The following is a 20,961-nucleotide window of genomic DNA, read 5'->3' as shown; positions in this document are numbered from 1 at the left end:
AAAACGGATAGAGTGGGTGCCGATGAAAAGATTGAAGGAGAAAAAAAAAGAGGCTGATTAGCAAACAAAATTACCCCATGTTATCGTTTATCAGTATCAGTAGATACTTTTCAGTAATAATAATAATAATAAGTTATTTCTGACAACCTAGACTTTAGAAAAAAATCTTTGGTGAAGAATCACTTTTTGTACATAAAAAGAATGTATGTATTAAGCATATGTTAGAAAATACCACCACCAAAATAGATCTTCCTACCGCCAATAAAAGCCTAGGTACATATAAGTGCAATGGGTGTAATGTTTGCAAATATGAAGACCCTTACAGCTCCTTGAGTCGCAATTCATGCACTATGACGGTACCAGAAAGATATCATTGTGGCTCAGTCGGGGTAGTGCACATTGGAGTATGTTTGGGATCCACTAGTTTTTAAGTGGGAATGACAACAAGAAGACTACGGCAAAGAATAAGGGAACATAATTATGCCATTAAAACAAAAGATTGCAATAATGCTTTATTTAGACATTCCCTTTCATATAAGAACTATACAAGGTTTACTTTTGCCATTCTGGAACAAGTTTTAGAGGATAGAAGAGGGGGGAATTTAAAAAAATCAAATAGAAAAAAGAGAGAAGCAGAATGGCAGGTTAAACTAAGGGCTGAGTTTCCTCCTTGTTTGAATGAAATAATCAACATAAAGTGATTCCTTAAGGAACACAAGCTAGGAGGTTGTTAATGGGTTAATTGTGTAAGTAATTCACTATGTATTGTTTTACAGGATTACGTTAATGGACTGAGAGTTTTTATTGGTGGAAACTAAATATAAAATGGGTAAATTTTGGTATTTTCTGTGTTTTCTGCCGAGGTTTTTATGAAAGCGGTTATTAAAAGTTTTATTATGCTAAATAAGAAGTCAAGTTGTCATCACTGCACTTTCAATAGTTTTTGTTTGGTTTTGGTTTTATGCTATGCCAACAGGATTTCACCAGTTTTTAGTTTCATATTTAAAAACAGTCACTTCCAAAAAACATTAAATTGTTCAAAATCATAATTTTGATGCCCTTAGTTTCAAAAATAGAACAACAGAGACAGTGTCATTAATACAAGAATAAGACAAAACAATTTCAATGGCGGAAAGGAAGCAGGACTATACAGAGGCAAGGAAGGAAAACCACAGGTAGTCTAACGTGGAAGCTGTCCCAGTGGAGTAAATGGAGATGGAGAAAGAGAAAGAGAGATTTTGGGTTCATCTCAGAGAGGAATAAAGGAAAAACAGTCTTAAAAAGGTTGTTCAAGGGTGGTAGAGAAATTATATGTAACAGGGGCAGCATTGAAGTATGTAGTTCTTTGGGCCTAAATTCACAAATGAAAAAGAAAAAGATACCATGGTCAGTGGGGAAAAAAGCAGCAATGACTGAGAAATAGACAGTTGTGCTAATACACAGGGAGAAAGGTAGACAAAGATCTGCCTGGTTTATAGAAGAAGAATGTTCAAGGCCTAGATGGGATACTGGACAGAGTTCTCAAAAACTTAGGTTAACCAGCAGAATCACTTACAAATATATTTGATAGGTTTCTGATCAGGATCACCTTTAGTTTTTCACTTTAAAGAGAGAGGGTAGTAAGATGAATGTAGGGAAGACCAATTAGCCTTTAAAGAATTGCCAGGAAAGATTTACTTAAGATAAATGTTTGCTGTCTTTCTAAAATATGGCTTAATTGCATAAGAAGATAAGAAAATAACCAAGTTTATTACAGCTCTACAATTTAGTGGTAACACAGTAAAGTAAAACCAGTAGATGCAGTCTGCATGGATTTTAGTAAGTTCTTTAACAATGCTATATCAATGACTACTAGAAGCTTAGGAACTAGGTAAAGAAATGTCTGATATGGGGAACACAGAGTGTGAGGACCAGTATAAGAATAAGGAGTGAAAGGTATTTCCAGTGATGTAATGAAGAGATCGGTGGTAGGATACATTCTCTCCAGCATATTCATGCCACACGTGGCACATAGATTAATCAATAGACTGAGCCTATTTGTGGATAACACAGACCAGAGTCAAAGTCCTGGACAGAGAAAAGCCTGAAAAGGGATTTGAAAGCCATTTGTAGGTGGTCAAAAAGGTGAAAGCCGAGGTGTATTGCAAGTAACTATAATGTTCTGTATTTTGGTTCATTGGTTTGAATATCAAGCTTCCACTCTACCGATCTACTGGAAGCTGGATTGGCAGTCTATAGTTCTCAGCGCTCATAAAACCCTCCTAGTGATTTAAAAGTAGTTAGCATTCCGCACTTTTCAGATGAGAGCGACCAGTTTGTTTCGTAGTCTAGTCTGATATTGCATCACAAAAAGATCATTCTTTAAATACAGAAATCTAAATGTAGGATATAAGATAGAGGATGCTGTACTGGGAGATACAGTGGCCAAAAAAAGACTCAACGGTAGTCATCACATCAGCACTGAATCACAAACTGCAAGTAGAATAAGGTAGTAGCCACTGACAATAAGGTTTGGGGTTGCATATTTTGGAACACAGATATGAGAGACAGTGATATCATACCTCCACTGTACTGTCTACTTGGGGGGGGGGGCTACATGTGGATTATTATATGTGGTTCTAGAGATCCTACAGGGAGAAATATGTCAGATTGCTTAAGAGCATACAGATGGTAATTACAAAAATTGTGAAAAGGAAGAAGGGAAAAGAGCATGATCACTATCTAGGGAGTTGGGAGGGTGGCCTAATGGTTCAGGTGTTTGCCTTACAAACACAAGGTGCAAGGTTTGAGTCTCACAAGGGATAATTGGCTAGGCTTAAAATGGCTCACAAGGGTAGTTAGCGTAGTACAAATCTATGAACCTATGAAGTCATTGGACATTCATTCACTAGACATCAAGTGGGAAATATAAGAAACAATATGCATCCACAAGACAATTTAATTGAAAATATGTGGGGAAAAAACTAAAAATGAAGGAGGGGACATAAATTACAACAGAAGGTAATCACTTTAACCTAGACCTGAAAAAGAACAGAAAAAGAGAGCTGTGGAACCTATGAATAAGCTATCTGATTGAATGACTGAGTGTGAATTTTCACAGCTTTTTTAGCTGACAATGGACATACAGAAGAGGCTAAAACCCAGCAATATGCTTTTTAGATGTAGATCTCTTATTTTATCAGTTTCAGTGCCAAGATTTAAAACAAACTACTCAGTTCTGTGATGCAGAAGGATAAAGCCCTTACCGATTCCCAGATGATATGTTCCACTAGCAGCACGAGTATTGAACAGACTGGGCAGGAGAGAATGGCAATGAGAGGCCAAAGCCAACTCACTCATCCTGAGGAGAGGGGGATTGCCCAGGCTTGCAACAATAGCAGCATTAAGATTCCAATGAGCTCCATGTGGTGAGGGGACTGGTCATGTGTGAATGCTGCTGAAGGTGGCCATTGTGGAGCTCACAAAGGCAGCCAGGGGGGTTGTGGGTTAGGACACACTCCCAGCCTTAGTATTATGCTGCACAGAAGTCCTTAATCTCCTCACAGGCCTTAAAAGTGGATTGAGTTGAGCTCAGGGAGGATGCGGTGAGTTCAACAGACCCAGTGAACAAAGACAGGAGCTGGTGACAGCCAATGGTCAACTCAGGGAGGTAGGGAAGAAAATTAAAAATATATACAATACAAGAATAAATGACATCAGAGAAGTAAAACATGTTTACTTACAATGCAGATAAAAAAAGCCAGAGATGGGTGATATTAATGCTGCAGTTTACAGCAATCATTTAATCAATGTTTTCAAAGCTGCTTCTTACACACATTCTTTTCTGAGATATTTATTCATATCTGTTTTTGGTACCCTTGTTGCCTGTGAAAAGCCTTGTTTCTTGTTAGGTTAATTTGCTCTATTTGACTCCATGTATCCTACTTCACTCAGAGAGATGACAGTCAAGTAGGGTGGAGGCACAGGGGACCAGGGCAGTCATCCTGCAGGAGGAGATTTTTGGTTTGCTTCTATTCCCTCCCCATGTTGACAGAAGACATGGTATAATGCCTGCTATGATGCAAAGCAAGGGTGTACACTTCCACATATCCACAGTACTTGTCTGAAGTACAAACACTCCTTTGATGGGGCTGCAATTCTGAGTCCCTCTTTATTGCAGGAATGCAGTTCTGGGCCTTCCCTAAGATAGTGTTCCTACAGCAACACTAGACCAAATCCAGCCTCTACTCCCCCAGGTGGACAAGCTGCTCACCCCCATCTTGATCTTGTCTTCTTTCAAACACCCAGGTTGCTAGTCCAATCTAGCTAAGCTGGAGAGCAGTTAAGCTCCATTCTGCTGCACCAAGGAGCCAAACTGCTTCTGAGATATCTGTCTAGTCTGTCTCTGATTCATCTCCCATTATAGAATCAAGTAATACATCCACTGACTTATATGCGGCCTTTAGGAAGTTTGAGAAAAAATATTCTCAAAACTGTTCTATAAAAGCAGCAAGTAGAGTTGTCTAACGTTACTCGTATGATATTACGCAATGACACACAGCTTGATGTTGGAGATGCAGAATGGCAAATCATTTTTACTCTGCACTGGAAGTCAACAGAAAGGGCAGCAAGTCTCATTTGTATTCCTTTTGGGCTGTGTCCACCAAACCATCCAACCTATCCCACCACCTCACTGACCAATTTATTTCCTATGCTGGCAGTCATAGCCACTGCTGATAGGAGGAAGAGTTAAATGATGATGTGCCGTCATCCTAGGTGGAGCAGCTTTTCACTTTATGTATCTACATTCACCTCATGAATATGGACAACAGATTCAGGGCAAAACATGCCACAGATGCAACATGAGAACATTTCTTATTTATATGAGATGCCGTCCACTGGCTGATCTGCCCAAAGAAAGCTGAGGTTTCTTGTCAGGTTTCCCAACTTCTATCAGAAGCAGGACACGTATCACCAGGACACACAAATCCTCCTCAGCGGGAAGAGTGGGCCAAGAGTGGTTCTTCATTTCACAATCATCATCCATCACTTAGTCACATTGCTTCTTCACTTCCTGGGTCACTGATCGAACTTGGGTCATTTGGATTATATTCAGAGCACCAACTCTACTCTGTGAAGCTAGCATGGAAAGTCTTAACTCTCTCATTCTGTCAATGTGATCAGGAGTAATGACATCAGAATAATATGCCAGAACGCAACACCTCCTTTAGCCATCAATTCTCTGAAATGTTAGAAAAAATGCTTATCAGACAGCATAAATGAAAGGCATGTCTGCCTATTAACAAAAGCTGCTTTACTGTGTTATAAAAATGACCCACATCTTGACCTTTTCAGACTTGGAATTATCTATAATCATGGCAGTTTTACTTTCATTTTAACTTATTTGTATGCAAATCTGATGCAGCTCTGAGAGGCAGACTACAGGCAGAGGTTTTTCACTAGCACTCAGCTACAGGTGTGCCCAGATAGGTGTCACATTCCAGGGTTTGTGTTCCATTTATAAAACAAAACTCAGCTAGAAAGGCTAAGATTACAGCTGTACTAGCCATCAGGTTAGTTTGCACTTTTGCCAATCTAACAACAGTTGTCTTTGTAAGAAATGAATGGACAGCTTTTATCAGCAAAAGCGAGGATTAATGTATGAATTGCTTAACAATTTTCATATGAATGTTAGATAACACATTACTGAACCTAGTTAGATGCCCCCCCCCCCCCAACAGTTCTAACATCAGTCAACTATAACTGCTCTAGACATACCTAGAAGCAATAATTTTGCTGTGAAACTTTATGGAGGAACTTCACTGAATTGTTATTGTAAGAAAATATCCCATCTGATGCCAGCCATGTGTGGCCTATTTCTTCCCTAGTCATCATTGGCTTTACCACTGAATTTACAGCTAAACTCTACATGTAACTGTTACCGTAAAGCTAAAATGTGTGTGCGTGTGTGTGTGTGTGTGTGTGTGTGTGTGTGTGTGTGTGTGTGTGTGTGTGTGTGTGTGTGTGTGTATGTATTTGTTTGTGTGTGTATAAATACTTAGCCATTAGGCATATTGCCAGCAGTGATGATTTATCATTGTGAAAAGTGTCAAAAAGTCATTTATCTATCTATCTTCAGTTTGTTGACCAAAGTACGTAGTTATCCATCACTTACTTCAGACCAAGCCCAAGAAAAGTATTTGCATGGTGCTACAACAGAAGGTCAGTCTAAATCCAATACGACAAAAATAAATAGAAGACGATAAGAACAAAATCTGTTTCATTACAGTATGACAATATATCCTACATATAAGTTCACTAGAAATTGTAAATGAAGCTAGATCAAGTCAAAAAGGAGGATTAACAAAGCTGAACGAAGTCATGTCAAACTACGTCCATGCGCATTTAATTTTCTCAGTAATAAACACTATGGTTATATCTATTGATTTTAATGCTAAACTAGGACCTGCTTAAATTGTAAGTATTAAGGAAAATTGAAGAGGGAGGAGTAGATAGGCTGAAAAAGATGGTAGCAGAGAATGGAAGTATTCGTGTAATAGCAGAATGACTGATGCAGCATCATTTGAACATTTCGGAGAAGTATTCAGAAAGTTGGGGAATTATTTTTTTTTCCATCAGAAAAATCCCTAAGAGAGGAGAGAGCACAGCAGTTTAGACCCCACTGCAGAAGAAGCATGGCTGATTGTGTGCAGTTTGTTTTGTTGGCAGCTTAGGACAATGGTGACAATAGGCTGGGGTGAAAGGCTGTACTAAGACAATGAAGGTGTTGCTTTACTTGGAAGGGAGAAAGGAGATGGATTCTAATTTTAAAAGTCTGGATAAAAATGATCATACACATTCCCTCTTTCTGTTATTTACAACCATTTTGATAGAACTGTAAAATTATGGTACTTTTGGGGAGATAAGATAATGAATTTATGGATTTTTTTTTCTGAGTATGAGGCAGTAAACAGGAGGCCATATTCAAGTTGTGATAGAAAAATACTTTTGCACGTAGCATTTCTGCCTTCTGGAGTGATGAGCTTGAATATTTTCCATGCCCAAAAGAGAAGATTATTAATTTTGACTTTGACCTGTTAATTATGGTGTCAAAAGTGAGAGATTAATCTAACTAGATTCTGAGGTATTCAAAGTAAAAAGTAGTTTCTATATCACTTCCTGATGTATCATTAATGGTGCAGTGGCTGCTATCTGGATTCATGTCCAAAGTCTGTTGATGTGTAAGCAGATGGACAATTTGTTAAGTTCAGACTGCAGTTGTGATCTGACAGAAGGATAAGATGGAGCCCACAGTAGTAAATCATCAATAAACACCACAGCACAAAATAAGAAAAAAACACAAAGGCCAGCACTTTACCAGTGTACTTTAATAACAGCGATCCATTGAGTGTGGACATAAAGTTTATATACACACACTCCCATCAATTAACATTAGTCAATTACATTACATAATCAATTAATTAATAGTAAATAACTGTCACCAGCACATAGAATGATGCAATTCCGGGAATGGCAGACGGGTGGGTATTGATGAAGAGACAGAGAAGATTAAGTGGCTAGTATTAAACCTTGAAAGACACCTTGTTTAAGAAGTAAAGTAGAGGATATAAATGAGCCAATTCTGACCATGAAGCACCTTTTCAGAATGTAGGTGAAGGATCACTTGGTCATTCTGGTACTGATCCCTGCATTGTGTAGGAATGATTGAAGGAAATAAAGCTGACCAGTAGTAATAAAATCTACACTAGTAAGATGGTCTTTGTCTATGCTTTGGAGAATGGCATCTGTGAGAGTCCAAAGGATTGTTGTGATGCTTTTATCTGCACAAAATCTATACTGCTCCTACCATAGAGTGACACCATTTTTCAGGTAGTGTTAGACCTGGATGTTGAAAAGCTTCTCCAGAATTTTAAGGATAATTTTTTCCAGAATTTTACTTAGATAGGGGGAAAATGGTGGATAATCTCTCAAGATTACCATGAAGTAAGGGAACACAGTTTTGGGTAGTGGCCAGGTAATGGCCACTTTCCAAATTTTTAGGGAAATATTTTGGAATATTGATAGCTAATACATGCATTTTAGTGGGGTTAAGATGCACTCCCTGCAGAGTCACTAAACTGCAAATGGATATATGGATTTTCATGGGAAAATGACTGCATCTAGGTATATCTAACCAATGGCTAAGTCCAACTAAAAATGGTTGACTGCTATTGTGGAGAAGGTCAGGTTAATTAGTGATCTCCTGGGTAATAATTATTCTGAAGTAAAAGGGAGGGGAAAGATAATACAGAGTGTAACTTGATAAGGAAGGGTGGATTTGGAGAAGTTGGGGGTGACCTAGTGAACACAGAGAGGAAAGCTGATCCATTTGTAGTACTGAATTTGTTATTGTCTGGTAAAGATTGCTTAAGGGCTTGAGCATGTATTAACTTATCAAAGGTTTCTGATGTGCCTAATGAGAGTGTAGCTTGTTCCAAAAATGAGATGCTTTGTAGACTCTCATGGTTTTCTTTACTGAATCTCCAAGGAAGACACATGTATCCCTGAAAGATTTGGAGGGATTGTTTTTCCTCTGTGCTCATGTATTGTCTCTAAGTTTAAGTAGAGTAAACAGTTCTTTAATCATCTGTTTATTCTTACCTATTTAGCCTTTAATGATCCAGTATTACTGTGAGAAATAATTAACAAAAAGAAACTTGCATAATGTAGATTTTATCTGCGTAATTTTTACCTCCATACCTGCAATCAATCAATCAACCACTCATGGATCTTGAGACAATTTGTTTCTCTATTGCACTTACTCTCAGAGATTGCTTAAAGAAGTAAGAACCAACTAGAGATGGGTGTGATCACGCAGCCATGGAGGTTATTTGCTCCAGTACATTGCGCTTTCCCTTCAGCTACTGCCATTTCAGATGAAGCTTCATCCCAGTTTCCAGGAGGTCTGGCTTCACAACCTCCCAGAGTGAGGCTAACTGATTTTATGGGCAGATCCTAATTGTCTGCAGGCTGGAGAACTATATGGCATTCCCCTCCACCCTAGTGTTACGTTTGGGTAACCATTTGAAATGTTAGGACCCACTAGAATGAGTCCCAAAACACAGACTGAATGGCCAAAAAAAGAACTTACATATACTAAGTCTGCCATAGCCATTTCATGGAATATTCCCTTTTCTCCAATGTATGGCAATGTCAGAGTTAGTATATATAAGTTCAGGGTCTGGAGGGCTTCCTTACATTGAGGGGTGAAGAGGACTTGCCTCCCCCCCCCTACAAAAAAAAGTTTAAAGGAGAAGAGTGATGTTTAAGATTTACTCTTCTCCTGCATTTCCAATTTTTTTTTTTGGCATATCAGCACTCAGCATTTCAAGTGACGACATTTCAGTAGGGAGCCATTACCTCATCTGTGGTACAATGCATTGGATATTTTTCTGTTAATCCCTAATCACTCCCCAGTAGCAGCTGATGTATAAATAAGTCCCACAAACATCAGCCCAGAGGCCTAAGCATGTTTTTATGCAGGTGACAAAATGCTGCTACAATGCTAATATAGAGCTTGGTGGGCATATAAGTCACAGCCCTTGCTGATACATATGATTTATTCTGCTACTGCTAGCTGCCAGTCATGCAGTGGGCAAGGCTACCTTCCCTTCCCCCTAGGATGGGTGAGCTTGTGTTTGCTGCTTATTCCTACCCACTGGCTAATTTCTCCAACACTTGGATTGCTACTCAGTCTTAGGTCATTTCAGTTGTAATCTAGGCTTTATCTCTCTGCTCCATATAGGCATATTGTAAACCAGAGAGTCAATTATCTGAACTAATTGGGACCAACGGTAGTTCGGATAATCAAACATATAACTGAATCAGATAAAAAACTTCTAAAAATGTTTCTGATGAACATTAAGCAAGAAAAATAAAACAAATTTATTGTAAGTACAAAACAGTGCAGTATATTATTGTAGTACAAGCTCAAAAAACAAGCACAAGTGAATGCATATAACATTTACAGATTCAGACTTTATGATTTTTCCAACTTGAAAACTTTGGAAGGTTGCATTCAGGTAACTGACATTTCTGATAATCGACATTTGGATAATTGACTCTTTACTGTATTATGTAAATTATCACAGTCTCAAGGACTACTGAAGGGCTGCGCACACGTGTGTGTGTGTGTGTGTGTGTGTGTGTGGGGGGGGGTTATTAAAGCATCTCATCTCAATGCACTGCATTGAATATTATCGTCTATAGCCAATATATCAACAAAAGCTATGCATTCAAATGTAAAACTATGCAATCAGTAAATAAAGCAGAAATTAAGTCACAGTAAGAAAGTGGGAACAGTGAAGACAAAAATAAACACTTCTAACACAGTTAGCACTTTTGTTATTTAACTGATCAAAATAGAATTCATCAGATTACACAAACCTCTGAATCACCATTAGCCATATATGCAAATGGTTGCATAATGACATATAAATGAATCAGGGTTGGGAAATGCTGTCCTAATAATAAGGAAATGTATGCCAGCTGAAAATATGGTGCATTAATGTATGCCTAATTATAGAAGGGTAAAGAACACTGACCATCTTGGAGGTGCAGACAGCAAAAGTACCTTAAGCAGTAGCAGCAACAGGAGTCGTACAATAGCATACATAGCTATCAGTGCCACTGATTCCTACAGGTACAAACAGCGAGGGAGGGGTATCTGGCACCAATAGAAGCATCACTGTCAATGGGTGACCTACTACAATTTCAACTGCTCAAGTGATCATTGATCATTTTAGAATTGATCAGAATGTTATACAGGCCTTGGCTGACATGTCACCCACACAAAGAATCATATGACTGCATGGCCTTTCCATACCTGTGGAGACCAATATAGCTCCTTCTATATTATCTACAATAACCTTTCTGTGACCAACAGGACAAGTGTTGGGTATTTTATAGGCCTCAACCTCTAGAATACTCAACAAGCTCTTAACATAATGTTTCTACATGTGGAAGGACATAGATGGTTCCTAGCATACCACAGAGCTAAACACAGTGTGTGCCTTCTACAATGCTGCCAACTTCCATGATGTACTGAGTATCATAGACTGCACACACAGACATAATGCACTTACCTGGCCCACAGTCACAGAGGTTTGACAACAGGAGGGCTACCATTACATGACATGCCAGGTAGTGTGTGAGGTGTATGAGATCAATGTAGCTACACAGCACACATGCACTTCCCATGATTCACTACAATTATGCACATCTCAGTTACATCATTGCTTCATGCCTAGTAAAATATTACATAGCTTTCTACTCATTAAGTGTAGGCCTTGTACCCAACGTTAAACTATGTAGCTACATTTATTGTAGGCACAGTCGTAGTGATATACCCAAGAATGTTCTACAATGCTGCAGGTGAAACTGGATGCCCATGCACCTCCAATGTGAAACCTGCATAGCATGGATGAAACCTCTCCTAACACTGCACACACACAAACACATAATATCGGAGGCAGTTGGCCAGCATAAAAAACAAACACACCGAAACATGTCAAACCCACCCACAACACCCCTAACTAAATATACCAAACCAGAGATTGCACTATAGTTGGGAAAAGGGCACATTTCCCCATGTTGGCCAACTGCCTCCTTTTCTAGGTAAAAATCCGGTGATGTGAATGTTCTTAAACTAAGATTTTGGTATTATTTATTTATTTACATTTGTTAACCGGGTAGTGTTCATCTGGGCAGAGACCTGGGGAGAAAAGCTCCAGTAACAAAAACAAATTGTAACAAGAATAAATGTATGCTAAACTATATACAACTAACAGAACTATTTAAGTAAGCAAACATAGAGCATTTCATAAGAACAGTGGTATTGAGTAACTGAGTAATCAAAATATCGGTTAGATAGCAAAGCAAACAAACTGAGCAAAATATAAAACAGGGGTATTGGCATCATTCAGAAATCAAATATCTGCAGGAAAAAACTAAAACAGATAGAACAGAAAGAAAAAAATGAAAAAAAAAATATGTCAGGTAGCAAACCAAAAAAACAGTTTGAAAACATTTGAGATAGGAGTATGGTTAAGGTGCTGGAGATGGTTGTTGAGAAATGGGAGAGAAATTGTCCAGGAGAATTACTGAGGCAGAGCCAGTTGTTGAGATATTCTTTTAATTTGTTTTAAAAGAAGGCAAGCTTCGATTGTTCTGGATGTCCTGAGGAAGAGGATTCCAGGTGTTTGCTATGTTACTGGAATAGAGGAAGTCACCACGTTATTTGCAAGACTGGGTAAATTTTAGCAATAACCTGTCTGACAACCTAAGTGACCTACTGTTGATATTTGGTTGGACCAAGTTATAAAGTGCTGGGCAGTTGCTGGGGTTGTGAATTATTTTGTGGGTGAAGGTAAGCTGGTTCAGTATTAGACTGGTTCCAGCCTGTTTAAGTTGATGGAGAGTAGAGCAATGGTGAGATCTACGAGGATGATTAGTGGCAAATTTAGCTATTTCGTTATAGCAGGACTCAAGTATATTAAGGTCAGCCTTACATATGTTGGTGAAGATGAGTGAGTAGTACAGCAGTAAATAAGATCTTGCTGTGGCTAGTCTGGCTTGGTATGTTAGGTAAGGTTTGGCCCTATAGATAGTATCAAGTTTGGCATGGACTTTTTTTGATTGTTAGGCAGATATGAATATCAAATTTTAGCCTGTCACTAATTGTTACACCTAAGTGTTTTGTTTGATTTGTAGGTTCAACTTTGGTTCCATTTAAGGAATGAATAGATAGAGGTAGGGAGTTGGTCTTGGAAAATTTGATTGTGAAGATCATTAACTTAGTTTTATTTGGGTTTAGAATGAGTTGATGGTTGGAGATGTAGGTTTCTATATTCTGGAATGATTTTTGCCTGAAGTGCTTGGGGGAAGGGGTAGAGCAGATTACAGAGGAATCATCAGCATGTTGTATTATTGTGGCAAGTTCTGTTACTGTATTTGGATTGTTGGTAAATATAACAAAGAGAAGGGGGTCAAGTATGGATCCTTGGGGAACACCGGTGGATACTGGCAGAACTGGGGAGAGATTGTTCTCCTATTTTGTAGCCTGTTGATGATTTGACAGCTAGCTGAGAAACCATGTTAGGGATGATGAATTAAGATTGTAAGTATCAAGTTTACTGAGTAGTAGCTGGTGAGATACAGTGTCAAAAGCTTTTGACATATCTAAGAAAATTGCAGAGACTATTTGTCCATCATTTTTGAGGTGACCAATAGTGTCTGTAAAACTTACTATTGCTATGTTAGTACTATGCTTAGGTCTGAAGCCATGCTGAGAGCCGGAAAGTAGGTTATTAGTAGTCAGGTGATACAGGAGTTGTTGGTGAATAGATTTCTCTAGAATTTTGACTAAGGGTAGCTATAGAGCGGTAGTTTGAAATGTCATTAGAGGGGCCACCCTTGTGAAGGGAGATGATGTGAGATTTTCCAGAGGTAGGGCACATACTGTTCAGAGATGGAGTGATTGATAAGGATAGATATAGGGTAGGTGATGGATGGAGCAGATACTTTTAGGAATTCATTGGGTAGCTGGGTGGCAGCAAGGCAGTAGGGTTTTAGTTTGCTTAGGAGCTTTTTTAATAAAAGCAGTCTGTACGAGTTTAAAGGAGAAAGAGTTAGTGTTCATATTGACAGGTGAGGGGACTATAAGTGGTAGATTTTGGTGATTATAAACTTTATAACCTCCTGCCTAAACAAAGTGCGAGTTGAATTGTGAGGCTAAGGATTCAGAAGTGTTGGATGTGAAGGAGTGGGGTGGAGGTTTTTCCAGGGTAATGAGGTTGTTGATATTCTTCCAGAACTTTTGTGGGTTGTTTGTGTATTTTTGTTAACAGGTGTGGAAGTAAGTTTTTTTTTTTATCATCGTTGATGTGTTTCTTAGTTTGATTTCTTAATTGCTGATATGCAGTAAGATCATTTTTGTCTTTGGTGGATTGAAAATGAGACCAGGTTCTGTCTCTTTGTTTAATTAGAAGTTTAGTTTCATTAGAAAGCCATGGTAACCGTTTGGATTTAGGTCGAATCTTTCTGGTGGGGACAAGATTTAGGATGTCTAGAAATTTGTTGTTAAAGAATTCTACTGCAAGGTCCAGTTGTAGGTTTTTTAATGGGGAGCAATCACAGTGTAGTAGTAATTGAAGGTCAGGTAAGAAGTTTTTCTTAGCATGTGTGTATTTGAAGGGTATGCAAGATTGTATATGAACTCTTCTTCCAACTAGAAATGTGGGTACATGGTCTCTAAGGTTGACAGGTAGGCAGCTGGGTTGGAACCCTAGGTTTGGCTTGTTTTTTTAGATTGTATTGTCATCTCAGTTAAGTATAATTCAATTTAATGGAATTTTGGTCTACTCAAGTACACCCATATTTTATATATATATATATATATATATATATATATATATATATATATATATATATATATATATATATATATATACATATATATACATATATATATATATATATACATATATATATATATATATATATATATATAAAACAACAGCAAATAACCGTGATCACGATGGCTATATGCATAAAACGAATTTAATAAAAAAAATGTACTCATATAACAGATAAAAATAAAATGAGCACTTTCGAGTAGCATCTATCCTTCTTCAGATTCAACATAATATAATAATCAGAGAACATTTAAATCTACTCCAACCAATCAAATCTATAAGACACAATCCTTTCAACCAATGAATATCTAAAATTACTGCAATTATTTTACATAAAACCTAAAACATTCCCTTCAATCAATGTTCATAGCATGGTCTAAAATAAAGGAATGGTTTTACAGATAAAGGCATGTCCTGGAGGTACTGTGATAGAGACACCCCTACAATCCCCGATTGGCCCATAACAAACATATTATTAACATCAACAAATAGCTGAGGACCCTTTTCTCCATATTAATAAAGTTAAAAATAATCAAATCTCTTCATATTAGCAGATATTATGTATAAATATACATTATCACCATAACTGATCTCAAAATTAATATTGTTCACTGGCGACTATCATAATTACAACTTATAAAACGTTTAAGGCCATCACTGGGTTCTTATGGAAACACCCATAAATGCGATCTGATGTTCCTTATGTGTTTGGGTGAGACCAAACTCATCCAGTGCTAAATAATGTCACTAGCATGACAGCATGGATCATATAGCACTAGGACTAAAGCTAAACATGGCAGAATAAATAGTGTACCAAATGCATTGCTTAAAACATAGCATCTTTCAAACAAGGATATATATATATATATATATATATATATATATATATATATATATATATATATATATATATATATATATATATATATATACAAACCCCTTTCAATGCTACACATTCAATCACTCCAAATAGTTGTTGTTACGCATCAACAATGAATAAATAAATGCAGCGTGAATCAGAGGATCATAACCTATACCCCTTCAAATCATAAGTCCACATTACTTCAGACCACACACGCATACATATGTGCGTTATATGTTTTCTTCTGTCTTACTTATTTTCTGCTCATCAATTTTAAGAAAATTCTTTTCATTGCGTCTTGCACTGTACATGTCATTCTAGTCATTGTCTATAAATGTCCGTTTATAAGAATATTTGCATAACAATGATCAGCATCTACCAAAAACTCTTTTAATATGAAAGAAAAATGAACAAACCTGGACACTTTGGGAAAATGTACTCACTTAAATAAGTAAAGTAATTTTTTGGACTGACCTGGTACTTTCTTATTAGGAAGCATCAAGAAGACTGAATCGCAACAGTAAAAATCCAAAACACAAATGGCATTTCAATGAAATAATATACACCCCCATCCCCCCAAAAAGCACACCTACTAATGTCATGGATTTCACCCATGCATCTCTTAGTGTGCCCACTTGAAGATCAGGACATCACAAGGTGGGCTACCCTGAGTTACCAAAATAAGTTATATTTAGGACAAGATACTGTACTATAATAACCAACATCCATAATATTTGTTTTGTAATCCAGGAGTATATTTTGTTAAGAATGGTTTCAGAATTAATAGTTTTTCAGTGTTTTTGCTTCAGGATTTTATGATTCAGTTATCTATAGGTTCATAGGTTCATACTAGGCTATCTGCCCTAGGGCATTTATAAGCCTAGCAAGAGTGTGTATGGCTTTCACCACCCATTTTAAATTAATTTTGCTATGTCCTTTTTCGAGGTTAGTATACTGTACCTCTGTTTAACAGTGACACAGAAGTGATACCCAGGGTAAACCTACGCTCTCCCATCCACTCATCAAGATTCCTCTTGAAGAGAGTCAATGAGGGACTCTGCCTAACCTGGACTGGGATTTTATTTCAGAGTGAAGGGAGCCTCTGGGTTATGAATCTGTCCCTCCAGCATGTCCTATTTATTTCAGTGCTGAGGTTCAAGTCCCTCGAGCGCATAGCTCGATGGGATTTGGATTTTCTGAGGTGCAGCATGCCCATTAATTCCGAGTTGGACATGGCTTTATACATCACCACAGATCGCCTCTGAGCAGGTGGTATGCCACTGAGTAGAGCTGGAGTTTCTTTAACCGGGCAGCATACGGCATCTGTTTGAGCCCCTTGATCCTCTTGGTAAGGTACGTTTGGGGTCTTTCCAGTTGCTGCAGGTGTCTGGTAAGGTACATCCCAAAAGGGGCATTGTACTCAATTATGGGCCTGATGAGGGATGAATAAAGAGGCACGATGACCTCCACTGATCTAGATGTGAATCCCTTCATGATTAGGTGGGCTATATAAAATGTTTTTCTAACCACTTTGGCCACGTGGTTGTCAAATGAGAGATTGCTATCAACTTGGGTCCCCAGGTCCCTAATTACTTCTTCTGTACTTAATGGATTACCACCTATGTGGTAATTTGTGGGCACTTTGTTTTTGCCAAAGGGGATGACTATACACTTTTTGGCGTTTAGCTTGAGGCCATGGCTCTGGCACCAGTTGTCTGTTTCTATGAGGCCCTTTTGGAGGATGCTTGTGTCGGCTGGAGAGTCTATAATGACGCCCAGTTTGCAGTCATCTGCGAACTTGGTCAGCCACAGTCCTTCCATGTTGGCCTGTACCTCCGAGAAATATATACCGAACAAGAGAGGTCCCAGGACTGAGACTTGTGGGACGCCACTTGTAACTAGTTTGGAGTCTGACATGGCTCCAGCTATTCTAACCATGTGGGTTCTGTCCTTGAGCCAGTTTGCAACCCATCTAGTGACATAGGGGTTTATATTTAAGCTGGTGAGCTTATCTATAATGCCCGAGTGGGGTATTGTATCGAAGGCTTTTGCGAGGTCCAGGTAGGCTGTGTGGACCACCTTCCCCTTGTCAATGGCCTTGGTGACTGTTTCAAAGAAATTGACCAGGTTTAAGAGGCAGGATCTGCCCTTAACAAAGCCGAACTGGGTAGGATCCAGTGTCTGTAGGTCCCCAATATCTTTATCTATAATGTCCATGATGATCCTTTCCATAGCTTTGCAGACCAAGCTAGTGAGACTTATGGGGCGATAGTTTCCAGGATCCGTTGAGGCACCACCTTTGTGGAGAGGGACCACTGTTGCTGTACGCCACTCTTTGGGTACATATCCTGTAGTAAGGCTGAGATTGAACAGTAGTTTTAGGTTTGGGTTTAGCTCTTCTTGGAGTTCATGTAGGACGCAGCCCGGGACACTGTCTGGTCCCATTGATGCTGTGTTTCTTGCTTTGGAGAGGGCAGCTCTTACCTGAGCATCTGAGATGTCAGGGGTGCAGCACTCTGCTGGGATAGATATTAGCCCTTTTGGTGGGGAGGGGGGGGGAGAAGTTTGCGCTGAACCTGTCAGCTAGGATGTTGGCAATGTCTGTGGGTTCGGTGTATTTTTTGTCATTTTGGACTAATTCTGAGCATATCTGGAAATTCCCACCCAGGTTCCTAACATAACTAAAGAAAGCCTTGTGATTATCCTTAGAGTCCTGTGCGATTTTTCTCTCGAAGCTGACCTTAGACGATTTTATGAGTGCCCGTAGTTTTTTGCTAATACTGATCAGAGATGCCTTCCCTTTTTGGGATTTTGCTTTATCATGTAGTAGCTTCCTCCTTCTATTGTATAGTTTGTTTATGGCTGGGGTCCACCAGACAGGACGTCTGCCTTTGGAGGATTGGGTCTTGGTTTTATTTGGGATTGCATGATCCATGCATTCCTGAAGGTGTTCATAGAATGTGTTTATAAAGGATTTTGTGGTCTGGGCAGATATCCACAGGCCCGGGGGCTTTGAAGGATTCCACCTCGGTTTTGAGGAGTGTGAAATTTGCTTTAGAGAAGTTTTTCACTGTGGTTTTCTGGGCATGGAGTGGGGTCGGGATGTGAATATCCAGTGAGATTAGTTTATGGTCTGATCTTATCAGTGAGGGATACACTTCTGGTCTGGAGCATAGAGTCCCCATGTTGGTGATGATCAGGTCCAGTATGTTTTCACCTCTTGTGGGAGTGGTAACAAGTTGTTCCATAGCATTTGAGTTTATAAATTCTAGGAACCTTTGGGCTAGGGTGTTGGAGCTAGAGTAATGCTCCCAGTCTATGGTTGGGTAGTTGAAGTCACCCAATATAATGGTGTTTGGAGAGACCTTCATATTTTCCAGTGTTCTCAGGAAAGCCGAGTGGGGTTCCTGGGTTTGGGAGGGTGGTCTGTAGCAGGCTATAAACTGGAAGGCAGTTTTACCCACTGTTAGTTGCACATGGATAGTCTCTGATGCTTCGTGCTGTGCCACCAACCTGGAGGTGTGGGTATCTTTGACGAATATTGATACTCCCCCTCCTTTTGTGGTTCGGTCCAAGTTTTGGGGCCGAAAAGCATGGTATGAGGTATAACCTGGTAGTGCTGGGGTGCTCTCCAGAGCCTTGAACCAGGTTTCTGTTACTGCACAGATATCGATGTTCTCCATGCTAAGGAGAGTTTCGAGTGCTTGCATCCTGAGGTTTAGACTTCTGGCGTTGAGTAGCATTACTCTTAGTTTAATATCCCTTGTGATACCTATCGAGGTGGGTTTGTCTTTTGAGCCTTGCCTAAAAAAGGCACTATGGGGGTAGCAAGAGCCTTTGCCAATAACCGAAAGCCCAGGGGTGACAGGTGCAAGCCGTCCCTAGCGAAGCATCGTGGCTTGTCGAGCATGTCATCCCAGGCTGACAGGCATTGGATCCCCTTTGAATGACACCAATACTTAAGCCAATTGTTGAAATTGATAATCTTGTCTTCATACTGTGGCATCATTCTTGGTGAGGGTAAGATGCTACTCAAGGTCAGGGTCATACCAGCCTGGGCTACATGCTCAGAGAGCTCCTCTATGTCTCTTTGATGTAGTCCAGGGAGGTACGTCTCAGGTCATTCACACCAGCATGGACAATGACTGAGTCATATTTGTACTTGCCTTGGAGTGACCTGAGTGCTTGTGTTATGTGGCGGATCCTAGCGCCAGACAGGCTGCTCACCGTGACCTTCTCCTTGTTCAGCCTGGTGAGTGGGACGTCAGTGTGCCTGACGATAGAGTCACCTATTACAAGTGTATCAGGTGTGTTGTTTAGCCTTAAGGGCTGTGACTGTTCGGCACACTGGCTTTGTGAGCTATGTGTTGCACGTGTTTTGTAGTGAATCCAGTCGGGGATCTGCTAGTGAAGAATTTAGAGTGGCTTATTATTCTTATAAAACATCAAGTTGGAATTTGCTTGTACAAAAATTCATCTTGAACTCTGACTTATACATGTAGATATTTAATACACACTCAGAAAAGTAGTTTGGACTAAGAAATTGTTAGATTTTTTTTCCTGTTTCTACTTAGCAGTTTATGTAGGTGTTCATTGAGATACAGATGCATATTAAATTTCACATATAAATCCCAGAATACAAGACTCGCACACCTCTTCATTACAAATGTAGATGTAAGCTACCATTCAACTAAGTATACTTTTAAGAGGGAAACCTCTAAAACAATAAATACAGATTAATAATAAATATGGAAACTACCTCTGATTCTATACAATTACAGAGATCACCTTTTATCTTTCAATTTGTGAAAGGTCACTTTTCAAAAATGCTCCTACCCCTAGAACTCAGTCCTTGATATTATGTTGTTGGAGAATGTGAACTCATTCAAGAAATTGCTGTGAAAACATCCTGCTATTCAGAACAAGTGCAGCGGATTTAGAGAAGCTGGTTAATCACACTACTGACTACGTAACATCCAGCCCCATGTGCAAAATGGGTTGTGGATGGATAGGTTATTTACAGTACTGAAACCACGGCCCTGGATCACTACGTTCTTTACTCTGCACTGAAAAAGCGTAATGACAATCTTTGCTTGTGAATTTGTTATAGCTGGCATAGTATACTGTTATGTAGAATAGCTAATGTACAAATTTTAGCTCTGTTTTTATCTAACCATAATTGCTAACTGTAACTTTATTATAATAATTTTGTGATTTGTGTACCTGTCTTTATGCATTGTATTTGTCTGTCTGGCCTACATTTTGGCTGAAAAAGGACTTTGGACCACCCAACTTACACAGTTAAATGTTAAATAAATAATGCTGTGCAACACAAAAAATATGGCAAAAGTAACAGGTGACAACCAGAAGCAAGCTGGAATGTAGCATTAATAGGTATTGCCTGTGACACACACAAACATGCAAGTTACCTGGTATGTTGTAAAAAGGGTCCACATGATCTAGCTGTATTTCCTGACTTTTATCTGTATATATATATATATATATATATATATATATATATATATATATATATTTCATAAATGTGATAACAGTCTCATACAGCTTATTAAAAAACACAAAAACAGTAATGATTGTGTCAGTCCTGAGACAAAGCTTAAAATATGTTTCTAGTAAGCAAGCACTAAA

General features: G+C 38.9%; 1 protein-coding gene across 1 annotated transcript in view; it reads right to left on the bottom strand.

Annotated features, from left to right (window-relative positions):
• Nucleotides 1-20,961, bottom strand: part of AMHR2 (anti-Mullerian hormone receptor type 2) — a 744,441-nt gene that overhangs the window by 577,098 nt on the left and 146,382 nt on the right. The gene's annotated exons all lie outside the window — the stretch shown is intronic.

This window comes from Protopterus annectens, chromosome 9.part0 (genome assembly GCF_019279795.1).
Source record: "Protopterus annectens isolate FY-2018-M chromosome 9.part0, PAN1.0, whole genome shotgun sequence".
Classification (NCBI taxonomy): Eukaryota; Metazoa; Chordata; order Ceratodontiformes; family Protopteridae; genus Protopterus; species Protopterus annectens.
The sequence above is the reverse complement of the archived record's forward strand: the minus strand, read 5'-3'. Positions and strand labels throughout refer to the sequence as shown.